The sequence below is a fragment of the Gossypium hirsutum genome, chromosome A12, assembly GCF_007990345.1.
Source record: "Gossypium hirsutum isolate 1008001.06 chromosome A12, Gossypium_hirsutum_v2.1, whole genome shotgun sequence".
Taxonomy (NCBI): Eukaryota; Viridiplantae; Streptophyta; class Magnoliopsida; order Malvales; family Malvaceae; genus Gossypium; species Gossypium hirsutum.
In genome coordinates, this window is record NC_053435.1 from 84,802,433 (window position 1) to 84,829,148 (window position 26,716).

Here is a 26,716-nt window from a genome sequence, read left to right on the forward strand (position 1 = left end):
AAAAGATAAAAGAAAAAAATTGAAGAAGAGCTACAAATTACCAGAAAAACGAAGACTGTAACAGGGCGTGACGCTATAAATATGTTGAGCTTCATTATATTTTCTGCATTTCAAATTATCATTCAGCTTTTTGTATATATATATAACTCAACATTGAGAAAAGATACAAGAATTTACTTTAATCTTTTACCTTACAAAACTTTCTAAGTCTTTTTTTTTTTTCCCTTTTTACAAATCTAAGAAAATCCATTATCTCTCTCACTATCTTTTTGTTTTTTTTCCTATTAAATCGATATTATTTTACTAAATGAAATGCAATCTTATTTTATTTTTTTACTTAATTAAGAGATTCACTGATTTTAACTTTTAATCTGCGAATCTCTTAATTAAGGAAAAAAAGATAAGATTTATTTATCATTAATTTCAATATATAATGGTATCCTAATAATCTTTTTGGATTTAAACCTTTCCTTTCTTGTTTGAAAAAAATATAAAAATTAATTTTAATAAAATAAAAAAGGGATAAATATATATTTTCGGGAACAACTGAAATAAATAAAAATCTTAATTATCCAAAAAATAAAATTTTAACAACTCTGCCAGTATTTAAATTTTTCCTAAACAAACATAACTTTCAATAATCCAAAAGCTATTTATCAATTTAGAAATAAATAAAAAATAAAAAAAGTCTTATATAGCCATTCATGAACTTATAAAACATTTACTAAACATATAACACAAAAATTTTAAAGAAAGAAAGAAAATTGAAAAACAGCTATAAATTACCATAAAATGACTATAATAAGGCGAGACGCTATAAATAAACTGAACTTCATTAAATTTTTTGCATTATAAAAAAAAAATTCAAAGTATAAAAATATGCTTAAAAACCAACTTTATCATTTAAATTTTCATTATATATGAACCATTAAGAAAAGATATAAGAAATTTCTTCAAAACTTTTGATGTTGATTTTTATTACCAAGCTAAGAAAATTCATTATCTCTCTCACCCTTGTTTAAATTGTTTTTATTTCCTTTTGTTTGCATGCAAATTAAATCAATATAATTTTATTAAATAAAATATAATCTCATCTTATTTTTTTCCTTAATTAAGTGATTCACCGATTTTAACTTTTAATTACCATATGTCTTTAAATATATATTGGGCGCACAACAAAAATATGAGAGGGGACTAAGGTATGTACTATGTGCCCTACACCTATCTATATGTGTAATTTTGAGCCCCTACCCAATCTAACACCCATTTAGAGGGTAGGTTATACAATATATTTTAAGCGATGAATTGGATGAAATTGAATTTTGGAAAAAGGTGAAATGACGAAAAAGGTAAATTTGACAAAAACGTATAATGTGATGGCATTAAGAACCAAATGAAATCCCATAGAGCTATATGCCTTTACTTTTAACCAAAAATGGTGTCACATGGTTTTGTTTTCATTATTACTCTTTCCATAGCATATTTATCCACATTGTAGATGAAGTTAAATTGGAGTAAAAAGTAATTAGCCAATTTAATATAAATTCTTCGTCTAATTCTTCCTTTCACAAAAATATTTATCATTATATTCATCATCCTAAAAATACTTTACAATTTCATATTTTTTATCTAATGAATGAATCTATCTAAATAACTCATACAAATTGCATGAAACGTCACCCCTCAATAATAAACTCAAATTTAATTACACAATTAAAAGTAGACTACCTTTCCAATTAATCCGAAAAAACACCTCTATGACCCTTTAATTATATGAACAAATATAACGCATCCATTTATCTCTAAAATGATTGATAAAATCAAAATCTTGACCAAAGTAATAACTCTTGAAAATACTACAAAATATAAACAATGTATCCAAATAATTAACACAACTTAATTAAGTTTTGCCAAGAATAAATAAAAAATAGCATCACCACAAAAAATAGAGTAGATCTAGTAGCCAATGAAGTTATTAGCATACTAGAGTGACATAAGGCTCTAAGCTCATACCTTATGGCTTTTTATGTTCTCTCCATTCGCTCCTTTTCGTATCGTAAAATTTTTTGTCCTTCTTCTTCTGTTTCGTCCCAGAATTTTTTTTTATTAAAAAAAAATCAAGATATTCCCCAAGAAACTACACTAAAGGATAGTGTAATACTGCTATATATACACACACGCAAATTAAGTGAATCTTTTAATTAAGGAAAAAAAATAAGATGAGATTTATTTATCATTAACTTCAATATTTATTGGTATAATAATAATATTTTCGGAATTAAATCTTTTCTTATTTTTTTGAAAAAATATAAAAATTAATTTTAATGAAAGAAAAAAAAAAGGTAAAAAATATTTTTGGGCATATCAAGATTACCAAAAAACAAAAAAAAAAAACTCAAGCTTGTAATGTAATAGATTACATCATTATTTCTTTTTTTTTATACAAGATTACATCATTATTTCTTAAACAAAAGTTAATGTATAAGAACTTAGCTAGATAGGCAAAGCTTTACCATTAGATATCAAGATTTCTTGTGCCAATCTCCTGGGTTTTCTTCGTAAGTTGGGTGCATTTGCTTTTCCTGATCTGTTCTTGTTCATGATTACGGAATGGCTATCTGAATATCAAACGTGATTAATTAACAATTATATCATTGTTTTCACATGCACATTTTACAAGTGTCTGTTAGTCAAATAATTTATTATCTCGACATTTGGAGATGTCTTTAGCTTTTTGTACTTGATGGAGACAAGAGATTGCTCTTTATGTCACTGCTTGTTGAGCATGTGTCTCAACTAGAACTGAGGCTTCTTTGTGTTCATAAGTAAATATAGTTTACTTTCATATTGAGGACAATGCTCCGTATAATGATACTCTTATGTGGTCTCAGGCTGCCCAAGTCGCTCTTAAACAGTATGTTGCCAGCACGTTTAGTTACCTTCTACGGGACATATCAGGTTTCTGTCTGCAATTGCTGCTCTTGAAAATATTTTTACACTTTTGGAGTTTCAATCACTCAGAAGATAACAAATATAGTTCAAAAGAGGCAGCAGAGGAGCTCCCCTTGCAGGTTGCTTTGGAAGCCAGCAAAAAAGCTATCTTCAGGGCAGCATGGTTGTCTTACTGGTAAACTCCCCAGAAGCTGAAGCAACACTTGTTTTATACAAGCAAAAATGACTCAAACTTTGCATCCCTCATATGCTATTTATTTAAATAAATGACTCAAACATAGTTCTAACTTTGTACTTCGAGATCTACTACCCACTAGATTTCTTGCCCACAATGTATCAACACATGTTGTACAAAACCTAACATATAAAAGTATAGCATGAGATAATTCAGCCATCATTTTTTTGTCTGGAGACTTTCGATGACTTTCATCAATTCATTTGCCACAAGAGGTTTATTCAAATGAGCATCCATTCCAGCTTCCAACGCCTCCGTCCCTGATCTATGAGCGGTCAACGCAATGATCGGAATATGAACACCATATCGTTCCTCCTCAATTCTAATTCGTCGCGTTGCTTCATATCCATTCATCGGCAACATCTTTCAGATCACACACAGAGAAACAAAGATCAAAACTCATTAAATCCACCACACATTAAAAGTTCATGAAGTAGTGAGAAATCATTTATATACATTACCTCACAATCCATCAATACATAATCATAGTTTCTCTGAGCTTTGAGACCATTGCACACTCGTTCTAAAGCTTCATTTCCATTTTCACAATGCTCAACATCGGCACCAAGCTGTGTAGCAGTAGTTATAGCAAGAATGCTTAGCATTTTGTTGTCCTCAGCAATCAATATTCTTTTCCCAATCAAGGGCATTTCGCCGTTACTCGACTCGGCACTGTCCTCGTTCTTTCTTTTTGATTTCAACCTACCACGCGTGTACACTAGTGTAGGTGATGATGATCCTTGTGTTTAAAAGGTGGCAACGACAGCAGCAAAGTTTAAGAATCCATGCAAACTTACGTTGCATGCATGAAACCAGAAACTCGGCTGAAGCATGTTAAAATCCATTGTGCAATTCGACAAGCCTTGTTTGCTTAGTTGACTTTTGTTAGTCTATGGTGTAATCATTATATGCTTTGATCAGCTAAGGTTAAAATGTGTGCTTAGCTGATTTAGTAGTCAAATTAGGTTGTCATTTTGTTGATGTAAACCTTTAGCTACTTGCACAAGCAAGCTGTGTTTTCTTTCTATGTAGCTTTGTTCTATTTATGTATGTAACCATGCTCTTATTCGGGTAATGAGAAAAACACTTTGCTCATTCAACCTTTTGCTTGTTCTTGCTCCTGTTCTAAGCTTTCAAACATCTAAAACATTCATCTAAGTTGTTTTTAAACTTTGTTTGCTAAGTTAGAATCCAACAAATGGTATCGAGAGCCTGTTGTCTTTGAGGGCCTCTTGTTGTGTGCTGTGTGTTTGAAAGAAAAGAAGCAGGAACTATCTTTGTTGCTCAGAGTTTTGGAAGCTGCGTGAAGATGAGCTTCTCACCACCACCTCCACCCGTGTTTGCTGGTGAAAGCTACAATATATGGGCTGTCACAATGAAAACATATCTACAGGCACATGACCTGTGGAATGTTGTCCAAAATGACACAGAACCACCACCCTTAAGAGCTAATCCCACGATAGCTCAGATAAGGCAGTATAATGAAGACTGTGCAAAGAAGTACAAGGCCATGTCATGCCTTCAAAGTGGAGTTTCAGATGCTATCTTCACAAGGATAATGGCCTGCGACACACCAAAGGAGGCCTGGGATAAACTCAAGGAAGAGTTTCAAGGCTCAGACAAAACCAGGCAGCAACAACTCATCAACTTGAGAAGGGACTTTGAGAATCTGAGAATGAAAGACTCAGAAACCATCAAGCAGTATGCTGACAGAATTATGTCCACTGTCAACAACATAAGACTGTTTGGAGATGACTTTAGTGATCAGAGGGTAGTGGAGAAAATCATAACAACCTTGCCAGAGAAGTATGAATCCAAGATTTCTTCCCTGGAGGATTCGAGGGACTTATCTGCCATTCCCTTGACAGAACTGATAAATGCTCTCTATGCTCAAGAGCAAAGAAGAGCAAACAGAATGGAGGAGTATTCTGAGGGAGCTTTTCAAGCTAGGAGTAGAGAGAGCTCAAGCTTCAGCTCGAATCACAAAGGCAAGAAGCCTATGTCAGAAAAGAAAGATAGAGGAAAGAAGGAAGCTGCCAAGAAGAAGTTTCCACCCTGTGCTCATTGCAAAAGAACAACTCACCTTGAGAAATATTGCTGGTACAGGCCTGACATTCAGTGTAGAGGCTGCAAACAGCTTGGTCACATTGAGAAAGTGTGTAAGAACAAACCAAAAGCTCAGTCACAGAATCATAATCAGGCTCAAGTAGCTGAAGACATCGAGGCACAGGAAGAACATGTCTTCACAGCCTCTTGCTTTGCAAGCTCGAGCAAAGTCAGCAAAATTTGGCTGATCGATAGTGGATGCACTCATCATATGGCCTCAGAGGAAAGCATGTTCAAGGAGCTTGACACCTCATTTGAATCCAATGTCAGAATTGGAAATAGTGAGCTTCTTAAGGCTAAAGGCAAAGGCAAAGCAGTGATTTGCACCAAGTCAGGTATTAAAACCATTTCAGAAGTTCTTTATGTACCTGACATTGACCAAAATTTATTAAGTGTTGGTCAGCTACTGGAAAAAGGGTACTCTCTCCTGTTTGAAGGCAAAATCTGCACAATCAAAGATGCTACTGACCAGGTGTTGGCAAAAGTAGCTATGCAAGATAGAACCTTCAATGTAGATGTAAATCAGTTGCAAGCAAGAGCATATGCAGCTCAGACTGATGAGGCAAGTTTGTGGCACAAAAGAATGGGGCATGTGAACTACAACTCGCTCGGGCAAATGCAAAAACTGAATTTGGTTGAAGATATGGCTAAGTTCGAGCCAAACAAAGAGGTGTGTGAAGTCTGTCAGCTTGGCAAGCTAACCAGACTGCCCTTTCCAGTCAACAAGGCATGGAGAGCCCAAGAGAAACTTCATTTGGTTCACACTGACATCTGTGGACCTATGAAGACCAGCTCACTAAATGGCTGCAAGTATTTTGCCTTGTTCATTGATGACTGCACCAGGTTTTGTTGGGTAACCTTCTTGAAACAAAAGTCAGATGTCACTGACTTCTTTCGCAAGTTCAAGGCTTTGGCTGAAAACCAAGCCAACAGCAAACTCAAGAGCCTAAGGTCAGACAATGGAGCCGAGTATGTGTCTCAGAGGTTCCAGAAGATTTGTGATGATGCTGGCATCCTACACCAACTGACCACTCTCTACACACCACAGTAAAATGGTGTTTGTGAGAGGAAAAACAGGACTGTTCTTGATATGGCCAGATGCCTACTGTTTGAGGCCAAAATGCTAAACAACTTCTGGGCTGAGGCAGTAAACACATCTGTCTACTTACTAAATAGACTACCAACTAAAGCAGTCAAAGGTAAAACACCCTTTGAGGCCTGGTTCGGGCAGAAACCAATCGTGTCACACTTGAAAGTGTTTGGATGCTTATGCTATGCACTTGTGCCAGCAGAGAAGAGAACCAAGCTGGAAAGAAAGTCTGTGCCAGGGGTATTTGTAGGCTACAACAGTGTGAAGAAGGGTTATAGGATCTTTGATCCATCAACAAAAAAGGTTATTGTAAGCAGAGATGTCAAGTTCAATGAAGGAAGCTGTTGGAAGTGGAATGGGACAGATGCAAGCTTAACTGAAGAAGACTTGCAGGACCTTGATCACCAACATGCTGAAGTTGAAAATGAAGCTATGGATGATTTTGATGATATGCCTGTTAGGGGCACCAGAACATTGGCAGACATCTATGAAAGATGTGCTGTGACCATGGTTGAGCCATCCTGCTATGCTGAAGCCTCGAAAGAGAAATGCTGGCAAGAGGCTATGGAAGCTGAACTAAGGATGATTCAAAAGAATGAAACCTGGGAGCTGGTTGATAGACCTGAAGGTAGGAAGATCATTGGAGTTAAATGGGTGTTCAAGATAAAAAATAATGCAGATGGATCACTGAACAGACACAAAGCTAGATTAGTTGTGAAAGGGTATAGCCAACAGCAGGGAGTCGATTTCTTTGAAACATTTGCTCCTGTTGCAACGCTGGACACTATAAGAATGTTGTTTGCCTTAGCAGCCCAGAAACAGTGGCAGGTGCATCAACTGGATGTCAAATCAGCCTTTTTAAATGGATTTCTCATGGAGGAAATCTTCATAGATCAACCTGAAGGCTTTGAAGTTCAAGGAGAAGAAGAGAAGGTCTACAAGCTCAAAAAGGCCCTGTATGGTCTCAAGCAAGCTCCAAGGGCCTGGTACGATCGAATGGATACCTACCTGACAAGGCTCGGGTTCACAAAGAGCACCAGTGAGCCTACTCTCTATGTTAAGAAGGAAGGTAATGAAACTTTGCTAATTGTTTCATTGTATGTTGATGATTTACTGGTCACTGGCTGCAAAAGGGAGGAAATTGAGACCTTTAAGAAGCAAATGCAAACTGTGTTTAAGATGACTGACCTTGGATTAATGACATACTTCCTTGGCATGGAAGTGAAACAAAATAAACAAGGTATTTTCATAGGCCAGAAGGCATTCGCATCGAAGGTTTTGAGCAGGTTTTGCATGACAAACTGCAAGCCTGCTAGCACTCCTGTGGCTTTAGGAGAAAAACTCACCAGCCTAGGAGATGAAGATCGAGTGGATGAAAAGAATTACAGAAGCTTGGTTGGCTGCCTGCTCTATTTGACTGCAACTAGACCAGACATCATGCATGCTGTTGGTCTTCTATCGAGATTCATGCATTGCTGCACAGTTGCACATTTTAAAGCAGCAAAAAGGGTCCTAAGGTATGTCAAAGGGACTCTGAGTTGTGGAGTGAAGTTTGAAAGGGCTGAGGAGCTGAGACTAGTGGGATATTCAGACAGCGATTAGGCTAGTTCTGTTGATGACATGAAGAGCACATCAGGCTACTTCTTCACTCTTGGCTCAAGTGTCTTTTGCTGGAGCTCGAAGAAGCAACAGACAGTGGCTCAATCCACTGCTGAGGCAGAATACATCGCAGCTGCTTCTGCTGTAAATCAAGCCATTTGGCTTAGGAAAATATTGTGTGATCTGAATGCTGATCCAAAGGAGGCCACTGTGATTAAGGTTGACAACCAATCGGCTGTAGCCATTGCCAAAAATCTGGTTTTTCATGGTTTGAATATTTGAAGAAGAAAATCGGAGTTTGCTGCTTTGTAGCCAAGGAGGAGCGTTTAAAAGGTGGCAACGACAGCAGCAAAGTTTAAGAATCCATGCAAACTTACGTTGCATGCATGAAACCAGAAACTCGGCTGAAGCATGTTAAAATCCATTGTGCAATTCGACAAGCCTTGTTTGCTTAGTTGACTTTTGTTAGTCTATGGTGTAATCATTATATGCTTTGATCAGCTAAGGTTAAAATGTGTGCTTAGCTGATTTAGTAGTCAAATTAGGTTGTCATTTTGTTGATGTAAACCTTTAGTTACTTGCACAAGCAAGCTGTGTTTTCTTTCTATGTAGCTTTGTTCTATTTATGTATGTAACCATGCTCTTATTCGGGTAATGAGAAAAACACTTTGCTCATTCAACCTTTTGCTTGTTCTTGCTCCTGTTTTAAGCTTTCAAACATCTAAAACATTCATCTAAGTTGTTTTTAAACTTTGTTTGCTAAGTTAGAATCCAACACCTTGCTTACTATACTGTTCATCGTTCGAACTGATGTATTCTTGTATCTCGTCATTACGTTGAGTGTTTCTCAACCTTGTCTTGCTATATGGATGCTTTGAACTTTCTGAACTAGATGAAATACCTTGTGACAAGTTTCTGAATTCCGGAAGAAGTTTTATCACTCGATGCAAACGTGACCCATGGAAAGGTTGTAACAGAATTTCATCATCGGGATCGAGTCTTTTTGGATCGATGCAAGGTGAAGTCGGTTTATCTAACCAAATCACCTTACAACATGTACTATGAAGGCCTCTTCGGAATTCAGCAACAATCCTCCACAGCTCGGAAAATGACTCTGCATTGACATCAATCACAAGTAGATTGAAGCTTGGTACATTTTTGCGTCGGTTGAAAGGCAATTTATGTTCAGCTCCTTCCATGGCACTTAAAGGCATATCTTTAGAACTCGAACTTGAGATATCACTTCTACAACTCATATCTGATCTCCTTGAGGAATGGTGTAAAGAATTTAGCTTGGGTTGTATCTTTTTCATAGCAGATGGAAACTGGTGACATTGATCTACAACTAATACACTTATACCAAGACTCTCCAAGAATTTTTGTGAAACTCTTCGCCTTTCGATGTTTTGCATGAAGAGAACGACTTGTGATCCGCCTAACTTGGGACTAGGAGTACGAATGCCGAGTTTGGGACTAGAATTTCGAATGCAAAGCTCGAGTTTGTGCCACCATACATGGCAGCACCTTGAGTCTCACAAGCTGTGAGGAAAACGGTGAATCTAAAGCAAGTTCCTTTCTCACCAAACTCTTTATCAACAATTCCAATCTCTCCGCCCATTAAATGTACCTAATAAAGTAAGTTCTGAATTAGATAATTCATCGATACATGGAAATGTATGTATGTAGGTAATAGTTGTAACTTACCAAAGATTGAACAATTCCAAGGCCTAAACCAGTACCTACTTGTCCAGCTGCTGTTTCTTTAACCTGCACATAGTTTTCAAACACTGATTTTTGTTTCTCTTTTGGAATACCTTTACCTGTATCATCAACCTCGAACACAATCTCCACCAAATCACGATTCTGTCTAACTGCACTTTCCGCTTTGACATCACCATTGCCTTCGTTTTTGTCGGAAAACAAACGAGACACGTACTTGCCTACACCTTTCCGAGTAGAAGCAAGTATTTCGGTTTCGAAATCATGCTTTCCGACCCAAGCTCGAACACATACATGCCCTTCAACAGTAAATTTAACAGCATTGCTCAATATATTGCTTAATATTTGCTTGAGTTTCCCTCTGTCACCTTTCACTTGTGAGAGCTTAATAATGGATCCATCACAAGGGTCTAAAACAACATCAACACCCTTAATCATACCCACAGGATGATATAAATCAACCACATGTTCAATCAAATCAGCCAAATTGAACTCTTGTTCTTCCAAATTCATCATTCCAGCTTCAATTTTGCTAGTATCAAGTATAGAGTTCAATAGCCCTGCAATTTATATATACAACTATTTAGATTAGACTGCCCAAAGTTTTGGTACCAATAGGCAAGTGAAATGAATTTACCTAATAAATCCTGTGCACAAAGACTCATTTGCTTCAAATATGTCTTGAAATCCGACCTAGGGGCTGCATTTGCCAGGCATAAATCGATGTAACCGGTAATACCGGCTAAGGCTGCTCGGATATCATGGCTGGCACCAACTAAAGCAAGGCTTTTGTTCATGCTTTTTCTCTCAGCTTGTTGAGTTGCTTCCATTTGTTTAATGAGCTTATCATGTAGGTAAATCTCCCTTTGAGCATTGGTGGTCATTGATGATATGAAGAAAACAAGAGGGATGACTAATAACACCATTGTTACCACAAGAGCAATGTGAGAAAAATTGATTTTGCTATAAACAAAGCTTGCTATTCCTTCATGTGGTAAAGCCAAAGCATATACCTGAAAACCAAAACCAAAAAACTGAAACTCGTTAATAAAACTAGACGTGAACACTGCAAACACCTAGAAAAATGAAGAATTCGGATAGCATACGGATTGTACTCCCGAGATTTTGACTGTTGAACAACGAACATTATACTCTTTTCCATCAATGACCATCATATAGGTTTCTGAGGTATCATTGCTACATGGGAAATTTTTAACACCATTTGGCCACATAAACTGTAAGAAAATAGTACCATTAACATAGATGAATTTGGTGTTTGGGATTCCATTTAGTAATAATTTTTCATCCATTGTAATCAAGCTTAAGCTTCCACCATGAAGATTAATACCACCAAGTCTATCAGTTAATCTTTTAACTGGTACTCCCATGGCAATAACACCTTTTCCAAGCAAGCTAACACTAGTGAGAAACAAAGGTTCCCCACCATTGTTCCACCCATTTTCTAATGAAGAATACCCCCATGAATGATTTAATGCTACTTGAAACCAACTTGTATTCACAACATTGAATGAATGGGATCTAACAGGTTCTCCATATGGCTTCCCTGTTTGATTATCCACTGGTTGCTTGTACCAAACATGCTTCTTTCGGCTCGAAAACGAGGAGTTAGCATATGTTGATAGAGTTTGATTTCCATTAATGTGGTAAGAAAAAAACAGACCCTCTAATCCAACATATGAAATTTGAGACAGGTATGGAATTGTAGTAAATGCAAGGAACAATGTAGGTGCCACCTGCAAACAAGTAACATTCTTAATTCTATGTATCAATGTATACATGTATGTATGTATGTATATGGTTTAATGCATACCTTATTTTCAATCTCATCGAATGAGATTTCATCAGTTTGGTTGAAGGAAGAAGTTAAAAGCTTTGCTAAACTTGCAGCAGATGAATTTAATGGAGGTATTGAATCTGCAATGATGTGAATTTGTGATTGAAATCCAGAATCCAAGCTATGGGTATTGAAATCCACATTTTGTTCAATTTGTCTGGTTGTTTTATGCCACCATGTGATCATTATGCTTGGCGGTATCAACACCAACAACGCCTGCATTGATAACTTTGTTCATTAAAATTTTTTTTACGTCTCATATATATATTAATCTAAAATGCTATATCTAAATCTAATGATCAATATAAAACTTTTCGTAATACGTAAAAGTAATTAAGGCAAATCATAACCAGACATATAAGAGGATTCGAATGAATTAGTCTCCATTATACCAAGATATCTGTTGCAGGCCCATTTACTCGGTGGCCCACTACCCGTTACAAGCCCAAGTGACAAACGGCCCAATAAGCCCAACCGGCCCCAAACTCAGTCAGACTAGGGCGGAAACACTAGCCAAGCCTAGCGCCGTGCCCATCCCTCTGCCATCGCCTTGTCCCACGCCACCACCAACTCCCTCACCTGCCCTCTAACTCCCTGCAAATGAAAGAACACGCAAAGCAGAGACCAAGGGGAGAAAATAACATTTTATTGTATCATTTTCGGGGGATAAAAGGGGGGCTTCATCACGGGATTTAAGGGGATTTTTTCTTTTTTTTGTAAAAACCCACATCAGAAATCAAAAGGGAATAGAAATTTTAAAAGGTTGAATCCTTGCTATTTCTTCTTGGTTTTCTCTTATTTGTTTTCTCTTATTTTGTTTTTTTTTCTTTGCAAATCTATTCTAAAGTAATTAAAAATCAAAAAAGAGAAAAGAAAAGAATACCTGAATCGGCCCTTGGACTGGCCGGCGATGGTCCTTTGCCGTCGTCGGATTCGGCTCGAGAGGGGCCAAAGGTCTTGTTTTCTCCTCGACTCCCCTTTCAAAAGTTCAGGCCCTCTGAATATGCTTCAACTGCGCAGACCGGGAACTCCGTCGCGTGACGCCGGCCACCGGCCATGGCGGTGATTTGGAGCGGTCGAGAAAAGGGATTGAGGGGTATGGGATCTTCAGTTCGTCTGAAAGAAAAGAGAAAGAAATGGGGGCTGATTTGTTTTTTAGGGTTTTATTTATTTATTTATTTTTATTTATAAGATTCCATACGGCGCCGTTTAAAAGGGAAACCTGCGCACTTTTGCCCTAATGGGTAATTTGCGCCTTCGGTCCCTCCATTTCGCGTTGAAATGCAATCTGACCTTTTTATTTATTTAAATTTGGGATGCGAGTTCTGTGCCTGTTTCAATTGGGTCCTCTGACCATGTGTGCCCTTTGCACTGAAACGCCGCGCACAAGGGGGCTTGGGATATTTTCTCCTTCGCTCCCTCATACTTTCAGCGTATGGCGAGTTGGTCCCTCTTTCCTTTGTTTCTTTTAAATTTAACCCATTTTTCCTTTATTTTTGGTTATCTTATTAATTAAATTGATAAATGTGATATTATTTTTTTTATTTACATACTGTTATTATCCTTATTTTTTATTTTTATTTTACTTCAAATTTTACTATATATATACATATTTAATATTTATATACACATACGCTTACATTTATATATTATAACTTACATACATATATGTATTTGCCTGCATACTTTAAAATTCTATATACGTACATACTTATATATCCTCTTTTATTTTCATAAATATATATACACGCATATTTATACATATTCTTTATATTTTAAAATTTATTTCTTTTTATGTATTTTCTATTTTTTATAATTCATAAGCATACATTTTAATATATATATATAAATATACGTTTTATTTTTTTAAAATAAACATATATATATATATGCCTATCTTTAGGTTTTATTTTATTTATTCATTCACTATTTTAAATATTAATTTTGTTTATTTTAATCCTTGCCATTATTATTGCAATTTCATTCTATTAATTATTTATTTGTCATCTTCAAATGTTTTAAAATCTAAATCTATTAGAATTGTATTTGTTTTGTTATTATATTAATATTATTGTTATATTGTTTCTTACATTATTATTCATGCATTTCGATTTATTTGTATCTATGTTATGTGTATACTTTATGACGCATATTATGTTATGGATTTTAAGTCTATGTTGCATATTCATTATAGGTCGTGTACGGTATTCTTTTCCTTCTGAACAATTTTTTTTTTTTTAAATATAATCAAAATCGCACGCATTTGTTTTTTAAAAAAATTTCCACTAAATCATACTCAAAATTCAAAAGGGTAAAATTTCAAAGATAAAGGCAATATTCCGTATTTAGAAGATTCGAGAAATCGTGCCCTAACTTTCTGAGCTTCGATTTTTCTCGCGTTGATCTTAAATAATCGAATATCCTTTTAAAATTAAAATAAATGAGGTTTAAATAAAAATGAAAAAGCAAGCTTACTCTCAAAAATACGATGTGTTGTGTCCTAACTTACTGGATGCGACATTTTGTTACTTCGAGATAAGAAGGCATTTTTCCATTTTGATTTATTCGAGTAATTTTAAAATAACATTAATAAGAAGGGTCGTATTTTAAATTCTTTAAAGTTCTCAATTTCCGACACCAAGACATTAAGTAATTAATTAGGTACCAATTTTGGGCGTATCGAGGGTGCTAATCCTTCCTCGAGCGTAACCGACTCCCGAACCCGTTTTTCTGAATTTCGTAGACCAAAAGCGTTGTTTTAATAAAAATTAAATTGTTTATTAAAAACAACCACTTTTCGAGGTGACCCGATCACACCTCATCAAAAAAAGATTGGTGGCGACTCCCATTTTCGTTTCCTTTTTCAAAATCCAAGTCGACCCCGTTTTTATCCGAAAAATGGTGTCAACAGCTTGGCGACTCCACTGGGGAAAAGCACAAGAGTCAAGCCATGAGTTGATTACTTTTTGTCTTTTTGTCAAAAATCAAAAACCTAGTTTAAATATACGATCCTTTCATTGTATTTTTATTTATCTTTATTATGATCTTCGTCATTATGATTCATAATTGCTGTGTTTAAGTTCAGATTTATTTTTGCACATTGCATTGCATGACCGTTGGTCATACCCTTTTAAGTGGGAGTGAGAAGCTACGCCTTCGTGAGGTTTTCACCTCCGCATGGGATAGTGAATCGCTTTCGGGATACATCCGTACCTATGTCTTCGTGAGATTTTCATCTCCGCATGGTCATAGGGAAATGTATTCCCCTGAACTGAACTCAGTCCGTATGAGCCTATAATGGGTGAGGATCGAGGAATCTGCTGGTTCGGGTACCCTTACTTTAGAACCAACCCTCATATAGTAGACTTAGGAACTTAACCTAGGTAGAGCCACTCCAAACCCCTAGTATATGCCCGATTAGGTATTTTTTTGTTTTCTGTGCTTGCTTATGTTTTGTACTAACCCTTCTTGTTGTGTTTTGATTATGATTGCATTACATTGCATTTGCATCTTAGGAAAGAGATATGGATTCAAATCCAATTACTAAATTAGAAAGCTTGTCATGGAATACGAATTCCTTGATAAAGTGGAAAACAATACGACTTCCCAAACATATTCTGAGAAACACAAGAATGGCGATGGAAGAGTTCGTGACCTTGCTTGGTGGCCTGGGGATTCGAGACGATTGTCCAAAAGCCTTCAACAAGCTGACGAGCCTTATGAAGATGGGCAGATGATGGATCGCGACCAAGATCAAGAAAATGAGCTAGCAATGGCATCTATTGGTGAGATTACCTCAAACATGCGGATGAAGAAAAAATCGATGTTGTTTCTTGGAATATGAGGGTGAGGTCGTACATGTATCCGTTTTATGTAAGGGAATTTGCTTTCTAGAAAAGCTTCCTAAATGTAATTGAATCAGAATCAACGTCTCTTTAGGCATTCATTTCATGCATTTGCATTACATTGCATCATATGCATTAGATTTTCACGAAGTGACCCTAATTATGTAAAATTATTTCAGCTAATCTGGAAAACCAATCAACCAAACATCCTTACGGTACTCGTCGCAAAGCCAAAGAAATGGATCAAAGATTAGAGAAACTGGAGCAAACGCAGAAAGAGATGCAAGACCAGTTACAGGTGCAAATGAAAGAACATATGGAAAAGATCCAGAAAGACATGGCACAAAAGATGAAGGAGTCTCAAGATGAACTAATGACTAAATTGACGCAATTAATAACCAAGGGAGTGGATAAAGGGAAAAATCCTGTGGTTTGCGATGAAGAAGGAAATAATGATGAGCCACTTTTTTCTCCAGGATACACGCCTCCGCAAGCGCAAATTCAGATTGAACCACATCCACGAAGATCTTCTGTTTCAATTAGGCCTCAACACTTTCAAGGTGACGCTTCAATACCGAAGAACCTTCAGGTCAGATCTGGTTCTAGTCCTGACGATAATCTGGTTGTCCCGGACTTCGATGAAGTAGCGGAGAAAGACAAGACGAAGGAGGAGTTACCAAAGCAGTTTGAGGAGAAATGGAAATGGATTGAAGAGAAGTTTAGGGCGATAGAAAGTATCGACGGCTATCGTGGAATAGATGCGAAAGATCTGAGTTTAGTTCCGGATTTGGTACTTCCTTACAAATTTAAGATGCCGGAATTCGAGAAATATAATGGGACCAGCTGCCCAGAAGCTCATATTACTATGTTCTGTAGGCGTATGGCTGGATACGTCAACAACGACCAACTGCTCATACACTGCTTTCAAGATAGCCTCACAGGGGCAGCGTCTAAGTGGTACAATCAATTGACGCGTATCCAGATTAGTTCTTGGAGGGATTTAGCACAAGCCTTTATGAAACAATACAGTTATGTAGCTGATATGGTCCTTGACAGAATTACCCTTCAAAATATGGAGAAAAAGCCTAATGAAAGTTTTAGGCAATACGCACAAAGGTGGAGGGAGGTCGCTATTCAAGTTCAGCCGCCACTCCTGGAGAAAGAAATGACGATGCTCTTCATCCACACATTGAAGGCCCCGTTCATCACTCACATGTTGGGAAACGCTTCGATGAGTTTTTTAGACATAGTCATGAGCGGTGAAATGATTGAAAGTGCCGTGAGAAGTGGAAAGATTGATGCTGGGGAGAATACTAGAAGGTCAGACTTAAAGAGGAAGGAAAATGATGTGAGCAATGTGAACACCTACAACAAATCGATTACACAGCCAAGAAAGGTGATTACTAGTCAGCAAGGTTCATCTAGACAAGAATCGTATGTGAAGCAAGGCACTGAGAACCTTCAATTCACGCCAATTCCGATGGCATATAAGGAGTTGTATCAAAGCTTATTCAACGCACGTGTTGTTGCCCCTCTCTACACGAAACCTCCACAGCCACCGTACCCCAAATGGCACGATGCGAATGCACATTGCGAATATCATGCGGGAAATACGGGGCATTCCATAGAGAACTGCATAGCCTTCAAGAAACTGGTTGAAAAGCTCATCAACATGGGTGTCGTCAAGTTTGGTGACTCATCTAATGCAGAAAATTCGCCACCCAATCATGATTAACAATGGGGTGAACGCAATATATGAGAAAGTGTTGGGAAGTTGTCACATCAATACCATATATGAAGGCATAATTGAAAAAGGATCTTATTAGATGTTCGCTCTTATAAAACCTGGGAGTTTTCTAAAGAAACCTTTGTAGTATTTAGAGCTTACTCAGAGTAATATTCAAAACACACTTGTTGCTTTCAGCCTAGAGCAACAAGAAGTCTTTTGTGAAAAAGGCTTATGTCTGAACGTCATTATGGAATGCATCTTTGCGATCTTTTGAACTAATATTTTTTTCATTGATTATACTTCTATTCTTCCATCCAAATCATTCTTTCATTCATTCATAATCATACTATGCAGATAATTATTCTTAAATTCATACATTCTTATATATATTATTTTGTACCTACAATAGGTCCCTGGATATCAACGACATGAATGACACTGCTACAGACTTAGAACCTCCTTTTGAGCGAGATATGTGTTTTGAGGGATCTCACGACTTTGAAGATGACACAGATCGTAGCTTATCTCCAAACTTGTTGAGGATGGTAGAACAAAAGGATAAACAGATCCTACCTCTCAGTGAATCATTAGAAATTGTGAGCTTGATGAAGACTAGAATTGACCTGCCTACAGAGACGAAAAATTCAAAGATGTCTTTGTATGATCATACCAGGGTATGCCTCGATTCTTATAATAAAACCTGCACAACAGTACGATGTCAGAAATTTACAGTGCGAACGATGCAATTCTTTACCGGGGCAATACCGTTCTCGTCAATTCAGCATAGCTTTGCCCATTTGAAGTCGAATTTCCATCTCTTCAGGTTGTTGTTGGGTCCATCCTGATCAAAGAGGAAGATCCAAAGTTTTTGTCGCAGTTGCGCCCCAAAAGGCTTAAGAATAAAAAACAAAAAGAAGAAAAAATCAAAATCAAGATCAAAATGAAAATGAGAAAAAGAAAGAAGAATGAAAAAGAGAAATCTAGATGAAAAATCAGAATGAAAAAGAAAAGAAAAAAAGGGAGAGGCCAAAGCGAAAGCCCGCAAAGGGCATTTTATGACCAAATAAGGTTTTGAGATGAAATCCCGAAAAAGGTGACTCAAATTTTGAGCACAATGGGGCATGGACATCACCATTATCGAAGACTTCTAATGGGCATTGTTTCATTTTGAGAGGCTACTTCATGAGCTAAAGTCATCGTATACCGATACAGAATTTTAGAGAAGAGAGTATTGGAGAATGCATTGAGGTTAAACAATAGCACGATAGCTGAAGTCTCAAATTAGCTCAGAAGTGGACACCACGATTCGTCACTGAAGTTCCTAGAGTTGAACATCAAAAATTGAAGGAAAATGACTGAGACTTACGAGGATTGACGTGAGAAATTACCATTTACCCTAATTGTTTGTCGAACATCGGTATTGGGGCAACACTTCTCTTTTTGGTTTACAGGATTGAGGTAGTTCTACCTATTAAAATCCCCTCGTTGCTTGATGAAGGGATCCAATCGCAATGTGATTAGTTGGCCCTAGGAAAAGGGTTAAAAGCTATTCATCAGGGTCAGATGTACCATAAATAAATAATATGAGCCCATAATAAACGTGCTCGTCTCAGAGAATTCCACAAGAGGGCTGGAGGTTGAAAAAGACTCTTCCTTAAACGAAAGGATTCTAAAGGGAAATGAATGCCAAACTAGGAAAGTCCCTATGTTGTAAAGAAGACCATTTTTAGAAGAGCACTGATCCTGAGTGAGATTGCTAATCCTATAAACTCGGATCCAGTCTAGAAACACTTCGTTTAAAGAAGAAGGAAGGACCAAGGTGAAAACCTGCAAAAGGGCACTTTGATTCAAAAAAAAAAAAAAGAGAAGAAGAAGAAGATGAAAAAAATAAAAAAATGAAACAGTAAAAATGGAGAGGCTAAGGGGAAAACCCGCAAAGGGCACCTTAGGCCAAAGGGGATTTGAGTTGAAAACCGAAAAGGGCGGCTCAAATATTGATCAGAATGGGGCATGAGGTGATATAAGCTGCTCAAGTTTTGTTCATATTGAGGCATGTGTTGATCTTGCCATACCTGAATCAACAGGAAAGGATAGGCGACATCTTGGGGGCATCGACAGAGCATTGTAGATCTCCTAAACACATGTCCAACTCAAAAGGGTCTTCAGAAAGTTTGTGTAGAGAAATCCAAGCTGTGATATCTGGGGCACCCAATTCTCATGTTATTTGTTGTTCTTGGAATACTTTTTCTTTCTTTCCAAGATATACATTCCCAATTAATTCTTTTGTTGTCCTTCTTCACTATTTTCGATAATTTGTTCTTTCGAGCTATGCTCAGAACCAACTTTATTCTTATCCATTGTTATGACCTTTTTGCAAGCATTGGAATAATGATTAATGGACTAATAAAACTTTCACAAAGGAAGTTTTGCATATTACTCTGAAAAGTTTCTAAATAATACAGGAACCTGAAACAGGACTATTGTTTAGAACATGCCAAATTCGAAGGTTGGAAATTTGAGAAGGAAGAGTCTAAGTTTGGACTTTCTCTTCAGATTTTGTTGTCCAAATATTGATTGAGCAAAATGACAAGATGTCGTGTTGGTGGCAAAGCTTCAATGAGCCAACAAGTGATGTTTACCAGGCAAAAGGAGAAGGTCTTCTGGGAGAAGAAAATTTTGCAATTGTGCATGAGCATTTGGTATGACACCTTGGGAATGAGGTAAATGACCAAAGAGTTTCACATTCAATATCATTGAATTGCGATAGGAGAAGATTGAGAAAAGTCATACCTTTCTACCCTTGGATTGTAGAGGGAGAATGATGGTACAAATTTTGTGCCCTAATAGATTAAACTTTAAGGTTTACAGTGGGGGGCAACCAGATTAAGTGTTTCTTTGGATATACCCGACGAGCAAAAAGGCGTTGTAGTACGTCAGTGATAAAACCTTAATAAGTTTTTACGTGATGTTAACCTAAGCATTAAGGAATCATCTTCATGACATTTTGCATTCTTTCAAATGTCATTCATACATATCTAGTTAGGAGCATTTGATTCATTCTGATTATGTCATCCTAATCACTAGGCACAATTAGGTTCATAAAATAGAACATACAGGTCATGTTCCCCAAGGGACAGATCAATGAAGTTACAGATCTTGCCTTCCTGCATTGACAGCGAAGCAGATCGAAGACACAAACCTTGCCTCTTTCGGTTGTGATAGAGCTGGTTGAAGACAAAAGATCTTGCCTTCCTACATTGACAGCGAAGCAGATCGAAGACACAAACCTTGCCTCTTTCGGTTGTGATAGAGCTGGTTGAAGACAAAAGATCTTGCCTTCCTACATTAACAGCGAAGCAGATTGAAAACAAAGCCTTGCGTCCATCGATTGCAGTGGAGCTAGTTAAAGAAGCAGATCTTGCCTTCTTGCATTAACAGCAAAGCAGATCAAAAACAAAGCCTTGCCTCCATCGGTTGCATTGGAGCTGGTTAAAGGTTACAGATTTTGTCTCCCTAAGCCGTAGCGGAGCAGATCAAAGACAGCAAATCTTATCTTCAGGTGTAAGGAAACGGATTCAAACCACAAGTCCTATATCCCTGACCTGTAGTGGAATAGGTTGGAAATTACAAATCTTGTCCCCCTGAAGTCACAGTGGGGCAAACTAAAGCCAGAAATCCTATCTCCCTGAAGTTACAGTGGAGCGGATTAAAATGAGGGATCTTATCTTCCTGAGATTACAGCGGAGCAGACCGAAGACACTATCCTATCTCCCTGAAGTTACAGTGGAGTGGGTTAAAATAAAGGATCTTATCTCTCTGAGGTTACAGCAGAGTAGGTCGCATCAAGTCTTATTTCCCTGAAGATGCAGTGGAATAGATTGAAAACCACAAACCTCGTCCCCCTGAAGTTGCTACGAAGAAGATAAAGGCTACAGGACGCATCTCTCTAAAATGCAGTGGAATGGATCGAAGCAACAAGACCTAGTGGACTGGAATGAAACTACTTGAAATGGAGAAGTACCAGAACAAGTCAAGACTCGGCGAGACCGGGCAGAATGGGCCTTTCTTAGTCTTTGCTCTGTTATCGTTACACGACAACGAGCAAAGAGGGGCAGCTGTTGCAGGCCCATTTACTCGGTGGCCCACTACCCGTTACAAGCCCAAGTGACAAACGGCCCAATAAGCCCAACCGGCCCCAAACTCAGTCAGACTAGGGCGGAAACACTAGCCAAGCCTAGCGCCGTGCCCATCCCTCTGCCATCGCCTTGTCCCACGCCACCACCAACTCCCTCACCTGCCCTCTAACTCCCTGCAAATGAAAGAACACGCAAAGCAGAGACCAAGGGGAGAAAATAACATTTTATTGTATCATTTTCGGGGGATAAAAGGGGGCTTCATCACGGGATTTAAGGGATTTTTCTTTTTTTTGTAAAAACCCACATCAGAAATCAAAAGGGAATAGAAATTTTAAAAGGTTGAATCCTTGCTATTTCTTCTTGGTTTTCTCTTATTTGTTTTCTCTTATTTTGTTTTTTTTTCTTTGCAAATCTATTCTAAAGTAATTAAAAATCAAAAAAGAGAAAAGAAAAGAATACCTGAATCGGCCCTTGGACTGGCCGGCGATGGTCTTTTGCCGTCGTCGGATTCGGCTCGAGAGGGGCCAAAGGTCTTGTTTTCTCCTCGACTCCCCTTTCAAAAGTTCAGGCCCTCTGAATATGCTTCAACTGCGCAGACCGGGAACTCCGTCGCGTGACGCCGGCCACCGGCCATGGCGGTGATTTGGAGCGGTCGAGAAAAGGGATTGAGGGGTATGGGATCTTCAGTTCGTCTGAAAGAAAAGAGAAAGAAATGGGGGCTGATTTGTTTTTTAGGGTTTTATTTATTTATTTATTTTTATTTATAAGATTCCATACGGCGCCGTTTAAAAGGGAAACCTGCGCACTTTTGCCCTAATGGGTAATTTGCGCCTTCGGTCCCTCCATTTCGCGTTGAAATGCAATCTGACCTTTTTATTTATTTAAATTTGGGATGCGAGTTCTGTGCCTGTTTCAATTGGGTCCTCTGACCATGTGTGCCCTTTGCACTGAAACGCCGCGCACAAGGGGGCTTGGGATATTTTCTCCTTCGCTCCCTCATACTTTCAGCGTATGGCGAGTTGGTCCCTCTTTCCTTTGTTTCTTTTAAATTTAACCCATTTTTCCTTTATTTTTTGGTTATCTTATTAATTAAATTGATAAATGTGATATTATTTTTTTATTTACATACTGTTATTATCCTTATTTTTTATTTTTATTTTACTTCAAATTTTACTATATATATACATATTTAATATTTATATACACATACGCTTACATTTATATATTATAACTTACATACATATATGTATTTGCCTGCATACTTTAAAATTCTATATACGTACATACTTATATATCCTCTTTTATTTTCATAAATATATATACACGCATATTTATACATATTCTTTATATTTTAAAATTTATTTCTTTTTATGTATTTTCTATTTTTTATAATTCATAAGCATACATTTTAATATATATATATATAAATATACGTTTTATTTTTTTTAAAATAAACATATATATATGCCTATCTTTAGGTTTTATTTTATTTATTCATTCACTATTTTAAATATTAATTTTGTTTATTTTAATCCTTGCCATTATTATTGCAATTTCATTCTATTAATTATTTATTTGTCATCTTCAAATGTTTTAAAATCTAAATCTATTAGAATTGTATTTGTTTTGTTATTATATTAATATTATTGTTATATTGTTTCTTACATTATTATTCATGCATTTCGATTTATTTGTATCTATGTTATGTGTATACTTTATGACGCATATTATGTTATGGATTTTAAGTCTATGTTGCATATTCATTATAGGTCGTGTACGGTATTCTTTTCCTTCTGAACAAATTTTTTTTTTTTAAATATAATCAAAATCGCACGCATTTGTTTTTTAAAAAATTTCCACTAAATCATACTCAAAATTCAAAAGGGTAAAATTTCAAAGATAATGGCAATATTCCGTATTTAGAAGATTCGAGAAATCGTGCCCTAACTTTCTGAGCTTCGATTTTTCTCGCGTTGATCTTAAATAATCGAATATCCTTTTAAAATTAAAATAAATGAGGTTTAAATAAAAATGAAAAAGCAAGCTTACTCTCAAAAATACGATGTGTTGTGTCCTAACTTACTGGATGCGACATTTTGTTACTTCGAGATAAGAAGGCATTTTTCCATTTTGATTTATTCGAGTAATTTTAAAATAACATTAATAAGAAGGATCGTATTTTAAATTCTTTAAAGTTCTCAATTTCCGACACCAAGACATTAAGTAATTAATTAGGTACCAATTTTGGGCGTATCGAGGGTGCTAATCCTTCCTCGAGCGTAACCGACTCCCGAACCCGTTTTTCTGAATTTCGTAGACCAAAAGCGTTGTTTTAATAAAAATTAAATTGTTTATTAAAAACAACCACTTTTCGAGGTGACCCGATCACACCTCATCAAAAAAAGATTGGTGGCGACTCCCATTTTCGTTTCCTTTTTCAAAATCCAAGTCGACCCCGTTTTTATCCGAAAAATGGTGTCAACAATATCAATGAAATAGTTTTTTATTTTTAATAAATGAGTTAATATCTTATTCGATAGTTAAAATATTTTTTTCTAAATATACGTAATTAACAAACTTTTTAAATTCTCAAATAAAACGGTCGAAAAAAACTCAATTATGGCGCGAATCTAATTATAAGCAAATTTGCAAGGATTTTTATTTTTTCAAAACAAAGATAAGTTTCAATAGTCCAAAAGGTATTCATCAATTCAGAAAAAAAACCATTATTTATAAAATAAAATTTACTTTTCATAAATTTATATAGCCATTCATGAACTGATAAAGCAATTACTATACATGTAACACAAAAATAAGAAAAATAGAAAAGAGAAAAAATTGAAGAAGAACTATAAATTACCAATAAGAAGAGGATTATGACAGGGCATGATGCTATAGATATGCTGAGCTTCATTACATTTTCTGCATTATAAAAAAATCAACTTAACATTCACCTTCATGTTGATAATTTTGATGAAAAATAACAACATTTTAATTATTGGATTAAAATTTTATTATATATATATATATATATGACCATCTTTGAAGAAAATTCAACATTGAGAAAAGAAATAGGAATTTTTTTTGGTTTTTCTTAAAGATACTTTTTTTTTGGAAAAGAGGGTTTTTTAAAAAATATATATATATATATTCTAATGGTTAATTATTGTAATCTTTCACCATACAAAAAATTCCAATTTTTTTACAAATCTAAGAAAATCCATTATTTCTCTCAATCTTTTTTAAAATTTCTTTCCAATCCGTATAATTTTATTGAATAAAATTGTTTCTTTTTTCTTTAATTAAGAGATTCGTTAACTTTAAATTTTAATTTCCAATTAAAAAAATATGAATCTCTTAATTAAGAAAAATAAGATGATATTTTTTTATCATTAACTTCAATATATAATTGTAATAATCTTTTCGGAATTATACCTTTTCTTTCTTGTTTGAAAAAAAAATATAAAAATTAATTCAATGAAAGAAAAAAAAGAATATTTTTGGGCATAACTCAAATAAATAAAAATCTTAATTATCCAAAAAAAAATCTCAAACTTGTAATAGATTACATCATTATTTTTTATACAAAATTACATCATTATTTCTTAAACAAAATAAAACTAACTAATGTATAAGAATTTAGCATATATATGTATGAATGATTAGAAAAAAGAATGAGAATTTAGAAGACAAATAGAACCTGAGAGATGACTGAGTACAGGACTGTCAAAGGATGTGATGAGATTATATTTTGCTTAATAAAATTAAGAATATATATATTTTTTTGGAGTAATGATGATAAAAGACAATGTTTAAATAGAGGATAAAAAAATATAAGGAAATTAATGGGGCATGGAAAGGCATGCACGTTGGCTTCATGCAAAATTCAGCCTTTTGTTTTGTAATACCAGCACATGGTAATATAAATTAAACTGGATTTTCTATTTCTTAATTATTAATTATTTATCATAGTTTTATTTTATGTTTATTTATGACTTTTAATATTAAATTATCGCATGTGTTTTTATTAAAGAATTTATATGAACTGCGATATGATGTGATTGACACGTTTTTATTTTATAAAAATAAAATTTATAGCGTTAAATTGAATATTTTAAATTATATAATGTTAAAATCATAAAATGAATTTTTTGTTTATGTAATCTTAGGAGATTTTATATAAATGAGAGAAGATATGATAATTATTGCATGATATCTCATATGAGATTCTAATAAATGAAGGAGGATTTGTTAAATGCTTTTACTATATATATACACAAAAAAATATACGGAATTTAAGGAAAAAATACCGTTGAGTCATTTATATTATGAGTCAAATTAACTTAAAAAATAAGTAAAGTAGTTTTTCTAAGTTAGATTAAAGAGCAAAATTATCTTCCTTTTTTTTTTAGAAAATTTCATATACATCAGCATGAGATACACGTGGTATGTCACATTTAATTATTTGATTATTTCATTAGCTACTCCAGTTTTTAAGAGTAAAATTGGATGAAGTTTTTAACAAAAAAAAATCAGCTTGTTCTTTAATCTAATATATATGAATTGATTTATCTATTTTTTAAAATAAAGGATAAAATACAATTCAACTGTTAATATAAATACTTCTATAATATATTTACTCTCGATTTAATAATGTGTATAACATCAATTGGTATTTAATAGAAATGTAGTCTTTCCAACCTACATTTTTATTTTCCTATCCATATGCCATGAAATATCAAGACAACCCAATCAATGTTAATATCATAAATATTGTGGACAATTAAAAAAATGAAAAATAATACATAAGAAACATTTATATTTAATTTATTAATTTTATATAAAATTTATAAATCACCCATTGAGGCATGTTCTCGATTATGAAATCACCAATCTAGACATTTGCCAAATTCTTACAAAAAAAAAATTCTAAAAGAGAGCAGTTTTAATTATATTTTATGAGAACTCGGAGCATTTAAGGTGAGGAATGGCGGCTGCTGTCAAGTGAGATTCGGAGTCGGAGTTCAGTTCAGTTCAGCTCAGTCAAGTGAGAATTCCTTTGGATGACAAGGCGAAGAAAATGAGACATCTGCTATCGAGCTTATACTCTCCAGATCCTTCTTCGACAAATGACTCTCCTTCAAACCACGGTAGCTTAGACGCTATCGAAACTGCTTCTTTCAATGTCGATCAGTACATGAATCTCCTGGTACGTTCCAAATAGTTTTGATCTGAATTACGGATTGGAATTTTACTGAATTCTAATGCTATATTTATAGAAATCGATTGTTTGGAATGGAATTCGTCGATTAGATTAGATTATTCATGTTTTTGGTTGGATTTATAGTTGATTCGGAGGGTTTGATACCTTAAAACATGGATTGGATTGAAATGTATAGATACGGACGTCGAATTTGGAAGCGCTTCGTCAGAGGCATGTTGAAATGGCA

The 26,716-nt window shown here is 35.5% G+C and overlaps 1 pseudogene; it reads right to left on the reverse strand.

The window, feature by feature from the left end:
- Nucleotides 1-8,746: 8,746 nt before the first annotated feature.
- LOC107940567 (histidine kinase CKI1-like) lies at nucleotides 8,747-11,778 on the reverse strand (annotated as a pseudogene).
- Nucleotides 11,779-26,716: the final 14,938 nt, after the last annotated feature.